Source organism: Fringilla coelebs (assembly GCF_963513975.1).
Source record: "Fringilla coelebs genome assembly, chromosome: 1".
NCBI classification, from domain to species: domain Eukaryota; kingdom Metazoa; phylum Chordata; class Aves; order Passeriformes; family Fringillidae; genus Fringilla; species Fringilla coelebs.
In genome coordinates, this window is record NC_140028.1 from 12,902,807 (window position 1) to 12,908,809 (window position 6,003).

Genomic DNA, 6,003 nt, shown 5'->3' on the forward strand with positions numbered 1-6,003 from the left:
GCTGGTACTCACCGGGAACACAGCCAAGCCTGAAATGCCTCTGCCGCCTGCTTGGTTGGGTTTAGCAGCAGCGTCCGCCTAGTGCCGCTCGGGATGCTCTGCTCGGCCCCTCGGCTGCAGCGGCACAAGCGAGTATTCCCCGGCAGGGAATCACCGCCTCTGTTCGGCTGGAAAAGACCGCCAGGATCATCGAGTCCAACCTGTGGCCGAAAGCCACTATGTCAAATAGATCATGGCACTGAGTACCACATCCAGTCTTTCTTTAAACACCTCCAGGGACGGTCACTCCACCACCTCCCTGGGCGGAATGGAATGGAATGGAATGGAATGGAATGGAATGGAATGGAATGGAATGGAATGGAATGGAGATCACTGCGTTGAGCCATGGCCCTGGGCTCCCGCAGCTGCGTGTGCCCCGCTGTGCACAGCAGGGACTGAGAGCATGCAGCCCTGAGTGCCTGGAGCATCCCATCCTGTGTGTACCCAGGATGTGAACACAGTGTGTGCCCCCTGTGCAGGGTCCCGAGCAGGTGGGGTGTCACCAAAGACCTGCTTCAAATAAAACAGCAGCAGGTGCCCCTTCAGATCTTAGGATCTGGGTGCTTCTGAGTCGTTTAAAGTTTTACCTGTGTCGAAATCAGTGCCAAGCATTTTCTTACTGTTGGAGAATTACTGATGTGGGAAGGGCTCTCTATTTTTTACACTATGCACCATTTTAGTGAAAAATTTTATGAATAAGAAGGAAAAAAAAAGGCGTGTAAGGCCCTGATCCCTTGTGCTGATTATTTTTCAAGGCTGTTTGCTGCATTCTCAGCAATGACCTTGGAGCAGTGGTGACAGCTGAAAGGGGACTAGTAGCAGCAGAAGGAAACTCAGTGCTCTTTTATGTTTGAGCAAATTATGTTATGAGTAAATTAAGTTATGTTTGAGTAAATCCCTGGAGAACTACAGTCCCAGTTCTCCTTCTTCAGCATCACTGGCAGCTTCAGGATCCCACTGGCATGTAACTGCAGAGACACAAAGCCTGACCCCGTGGACGTGCCCCACAGTGCCAACACAGGGTTCCTTGCAGTGAGGAGTAACTCACACGATGTCCAAAATCCTCAATAAGGCTTCCCTGCTCATAACACTGATGGGATTCAGTCCAGGAACAGCCACAGCCTGCAAATCTGATCCCATCCCTCAATTCTTTTTAGCTCCAGTTGTTGGGTTTCTTAAGAGCTCTTCTCTGTCACACCCACAATGGTTTATAAATAAGCTGTGAAAAGGCATTAATAAAAAACTTGGTTTACCTTGCCCATTGCCACATAAACCAGATGGTACAAGTCCTTGGCTGGTACTGTCTGTTTGCTTTTGATACCAGCAGTTAAGATACACCTCTAAGTAGGGCAGGGCAATTTTTTTCTTGGATGGTTCTCAGGTAAATTTTCTTGTTAGAGGCACCAGCACCTGAATAATACTTTCAGTAAAACACAGATGTGAGAATCTACAAGCTTAAAATTCAGATGCTCAGAATAACACTAATTTAGGAAGTATTCTATTAATTTTATATATTTATTTATTTATTTATTTATTTATTTATTTATTTATTTATATACAGCAATTATATATAAAAATATAATTAATATTATATAATAATATTGCTATCATCTGCCTCAGACTTTTCAGTTATAGGACTGGCAAAAGAGAAGAAAAAGCAAGACAATTACAAAGAAACTATTGACACAGAGTAGATCTTCAAACAGGCAGTGTAACTGAGCAGACCTGTGATTAGAAGTGAACAATGAAAGTACTTGACTTTTAACAGGATTTTAATTTAGTACCAGAAAGGGTACCATACAGCAAAATTGTTCTGTGTTTATTAATGAGTTTGAGAATTTGCTGACCATTGATTCAAATTCACTTTCTAAATGAAGGTCATAGATAAAAGTCTGAACTCCTGCAACTCTATTTCAGGTCTTCGAAGTTATAATCACATTGGTTTAAATCATGTATTTAAAATAAAGTGAGCATTGAGGACCACACTGCTGATCATTTTTTTCAAACCCTAGCCTATCATTGCAACCACATGCACTCCCTCCCAGCTCTGCTCCTCAGGATGGAGATAGATAGATAGATAGATAGATAGATAGATAGATAGATAGATAGATAGATAGATAGATAGATAGATAGATAATGTTATGTGTAGGATGTTTTGCAGTTTACAGTTTCTCCAGCTGACCCTTCAGGCAGTTGCAACAATGAGCAGATTTATCCTGGAACATGGGCACTATGTGTAGCCTTCTCCAGTTGTTTATGACCTATGTTTCCTTGACCTAAATTAGTGCTCATATGAAATCAACCATGGTTCAGAAATTTCTGCACCTAGTTTGATCTTAATAGACCTGTGTCGCTGACTGTATATAATAACTATTCTCTTTTTGGCTTTTTTTCATCCTAGTCAGGTTAGTGCACACAACTGCTTACTTAAAGGCATTAATTTCTGGCAGGAATAATCTCATTGATAAGGATTTTTCATACTATACCTCTTATCTTTTCTTCCTATAGAGAAAATTTGCTTCTTGAGATTTAATACATTTGCTTCCAGTTATTCTCAGCAGCCTTCATTCTCGAGATTACCGTCTCAAAAGACATTACCCTTTTGTTCACTGACTTTTCTAAAGTCTGCTTTTTTCCTTTTTTCAAGTCTTTTGTTCTTTTTTCTTGCAACAAGATAACTCCATTACACTTTCAAACTAGGTACCTTTGCTTTCTGAATTTTCAACCAGTTTCTCCTTGTTTAAAAACAGAAGTAACATTTTGGCATCCTCTAGTCACTTTCTGTTTCTCCTGAGACAGAAGTTGATTTCCAGTGTTCTCAGCAAACTTGGTGGGCTAGTGGGGACCTGCCAGTAAAATGCAGTGCTCTGAGAGAGGGAACTGAGCTGCATCAGTGCAGCTCTCTCTGAACTGAGCAGCTGCACTGAGATCTCTTACTCGCATTCCTTCTGGTCCTGGCTGGCCTGACCAGCTCAAGGTCAACATGTGAACCTTCAGCAACCTGTGAAGAACATGTACTGTCCAAGATGATTTTTGTCTCTTTCTCATGAGTGATTTGTGCAGTACCTCTGAGCTGCTTACTCAAATTGGCAGCTGTCAATCAGATCTTAAGATTAAATAGTTACCAGGGAATTTTTCCTTGGAAATGGTATATCCAGTGACTTCCTTCAAGGACACTGGAGACAATTTCATTGTAAATGTCTAGTTTTAGCCAAATTTGTTGATAGGCTGAATTTTTTATTTAGGACTTCCACTACAGCTTTCAAGTCCTTAAATACCTCTTTGGAGGGAACATATGAAAGCATCAGTTCTCCCAGCAGTTTTTTCCTTTTTACTGAATGTCTTGGTAAACATTTGAGAATCTCTTGGTCCCTGATAGTGCATGATCAGTCCCTGGTCAATCCTGTGCCTCTGCCCATTTTGACTTCCTTGAATAAATCTCTAAATACTGTTCAGAGTTCGTGTGCTTGTCTTTCTTTCTGAAAATTCTCCGTCTCACACAGGTTCCCCAGAGATCTGCAGAGTTGAACAGGAGTGCCAGGCACCAGTACCGCTGTAAAAGCCATTTCACAGCTCATACCAACGCTGTGGTCAAGGTTGGTGAAGGTTTCCATTCTGTTGACTCTGATGTAATCCACAAGCTGTGTTTCTCTGTCTCACAGAAATCCCAGTACCTTCTCCAGGGAAGGTCCTGCATCTTGCAGACAGACAAAGCACCCACTGCCCATCCATGAAGGCACACTGCTACCACAAATCCTTTACAAAAAGCTCAGCTTCACTTGGTTCTTACCTGTTACCACTTCAGTGCTTCACTATTTCTCACTTGCTTCAGTAGACTGAAGATTTTCATTGCCTCTTCCATTTATCCTCAGTTAAAACCCATCAGCTGTAAACAGTTTTGTGGTTACCTTTAGAGCAAAGACTAGCTCGGAGGTCACCAGCAATGAACTCCAGAGTAGCAATTACCAGTCCAGTTCCACACTGCAGTGTGGTGTTTCCTGCCTGGAATAATATTTCACCTCCTTTTCACCTTTCTGAATTCTCAGAGTGCCCCTGTGTCATAGGCTGGGGTGTGTTGCCAACTGGAGTATGGTCCCCAGGTCTTCTGCAGGGAGTCAGTCCTGTTACTTACATAGTTCAAAAGTACCATAATTCTTAATTCTTGTTAACTGTATAAACTTTTAAAACCCCAGAACATAAGCTAAGCCAACCAAATTGATCAGTGAGAGTAACACGAAGTTTTGCTACAGACAGCCTATTTACATGCTCAGATAGGACATTTGCCTGCACAGCATGGTATAGTAGGGCTCAATGAGCTGCTTGTTCTAAATCCTTCATTAGTTGCACCTTCTGTACTGCTGTGTTTTACTCACAGTCAGTGAAAGCAGTAGGAATGCCAGTCTGTGTTTCAGCTTATGAGTGCTTCCTGACCTCACCCTCAGTTTCCAGACAAACTCTGCAGCTGCTTTCCCTCTAACTATAGTATTTTCTTTCATATCACTTGGGCTGCCTTTATTCCCAAAAATTCTGAAAGAAGTGGGTAGTTCCCAAATCATTAAAGGCCTTGATGATGCATTTGAGGTAGTATGTTGCCACAAATCATTGAATTCTGGATAAATTTTTTTCATACTCACATTTGAATTTTGCATTACTTGTGTTTGAGCACCGTGATCAAAGCTGATTTTTTTTGGTGTGTTTGAATGGTAGTAAGGTCTTCACACTTACCAATCGACTTAAAGTCTAGAATCATTACTGCATTTTCAGTAGCAGTGTTTTTCTTATGCCTTTTACAGAATCACATACATTTTTTTTCCCCCTGAACTGCTATGAATCCAAATGTATTTGGTTTGGTTTCTTGGCTAAGAATATCTTGCCTAAGGTCTAAAGGAGGACCTTGGCTAGCTGTCAGAGGTCCCCCAAGATACCCTCCCACTCCCATCTCAAAAGAACAAGGGGAAAGAATCAGGCAAAAAAAGCTCGTGGGTTCAGATAAAGACAGTGACATATTCACCAATTGCTGTCGTGGACAAAACAGGCTTGACTTGGGGAAATTCATTTACTTTGTTGCCAATTGTAAATAGAGTAGGATAGTGAGAAGCAAAGACAAAACTAAACCCATCATCTTGATCCCATCCTTCTTCTTAGAGTCAACCTCACTCCTTCACTCCCAGCTGGTGAACTCCTTTCCCTGAGTGGCACAGGAGTAGGGAGTGGGCAGTGGTGGTTTCAGTCAATCTGTAATACTTTGTCTCTGCTGCTCCTTCCTCCTCAGGATCTCAGGTCCTGTGGAAAACCTGTGTCTCCATGGGCTTCGCTCCACAGGCTATCATTCCTGCCAGGAGCTGCTCCAGCTCCATGACTTCCCCCAAGGAACATCCACCTGCTCCTGTGTCGGGTCCCCCACGGGCTGCAGGAGCATCTCTGCTCCCCCATGGACCTCCATGGGCTGCAGGAGCATCTCTGCTCCCCCACAGACCTCCATGGGCTGCAGGAGCATCTCTGCTTCCCCATAGACCCCATGGATCATCATGGGCTGTAGAGGCATCTCTGCTCCCCCACAGAACTCCATGGGCTGCAGGGGCATCTCTGCTCCCCCACAGAACTCCATGGGCTGCAGGAGCATCTCTGCTCCCCCATGGATTTCCATAGGCTGCAGGGGCATCTCTGCTCCCCCATGGATCATCATGGGCTGCAGGGCCATCTCTGCTCCCCCACAGACCTCCATGAGCTGCAGGGGCATCTCTGCTCCCCCATGGACCTCCTTGGTCTCAGGGGCATCTCTGCTCGCCCAGGGACCTCCTTGGTCTCAGGGTCACCAGGGCTGCAGGGGAATCTCTGCAAGAACACCTGGAGCACCCCTGCTCCTTCTCCACTGACCTGTGTGTAATTTTTGCCATTTGTTAAATATGTTATCACAGAGGCACCACCAGCATCATTGGTGGGGCTCAACTTTGGTCTGGGGAG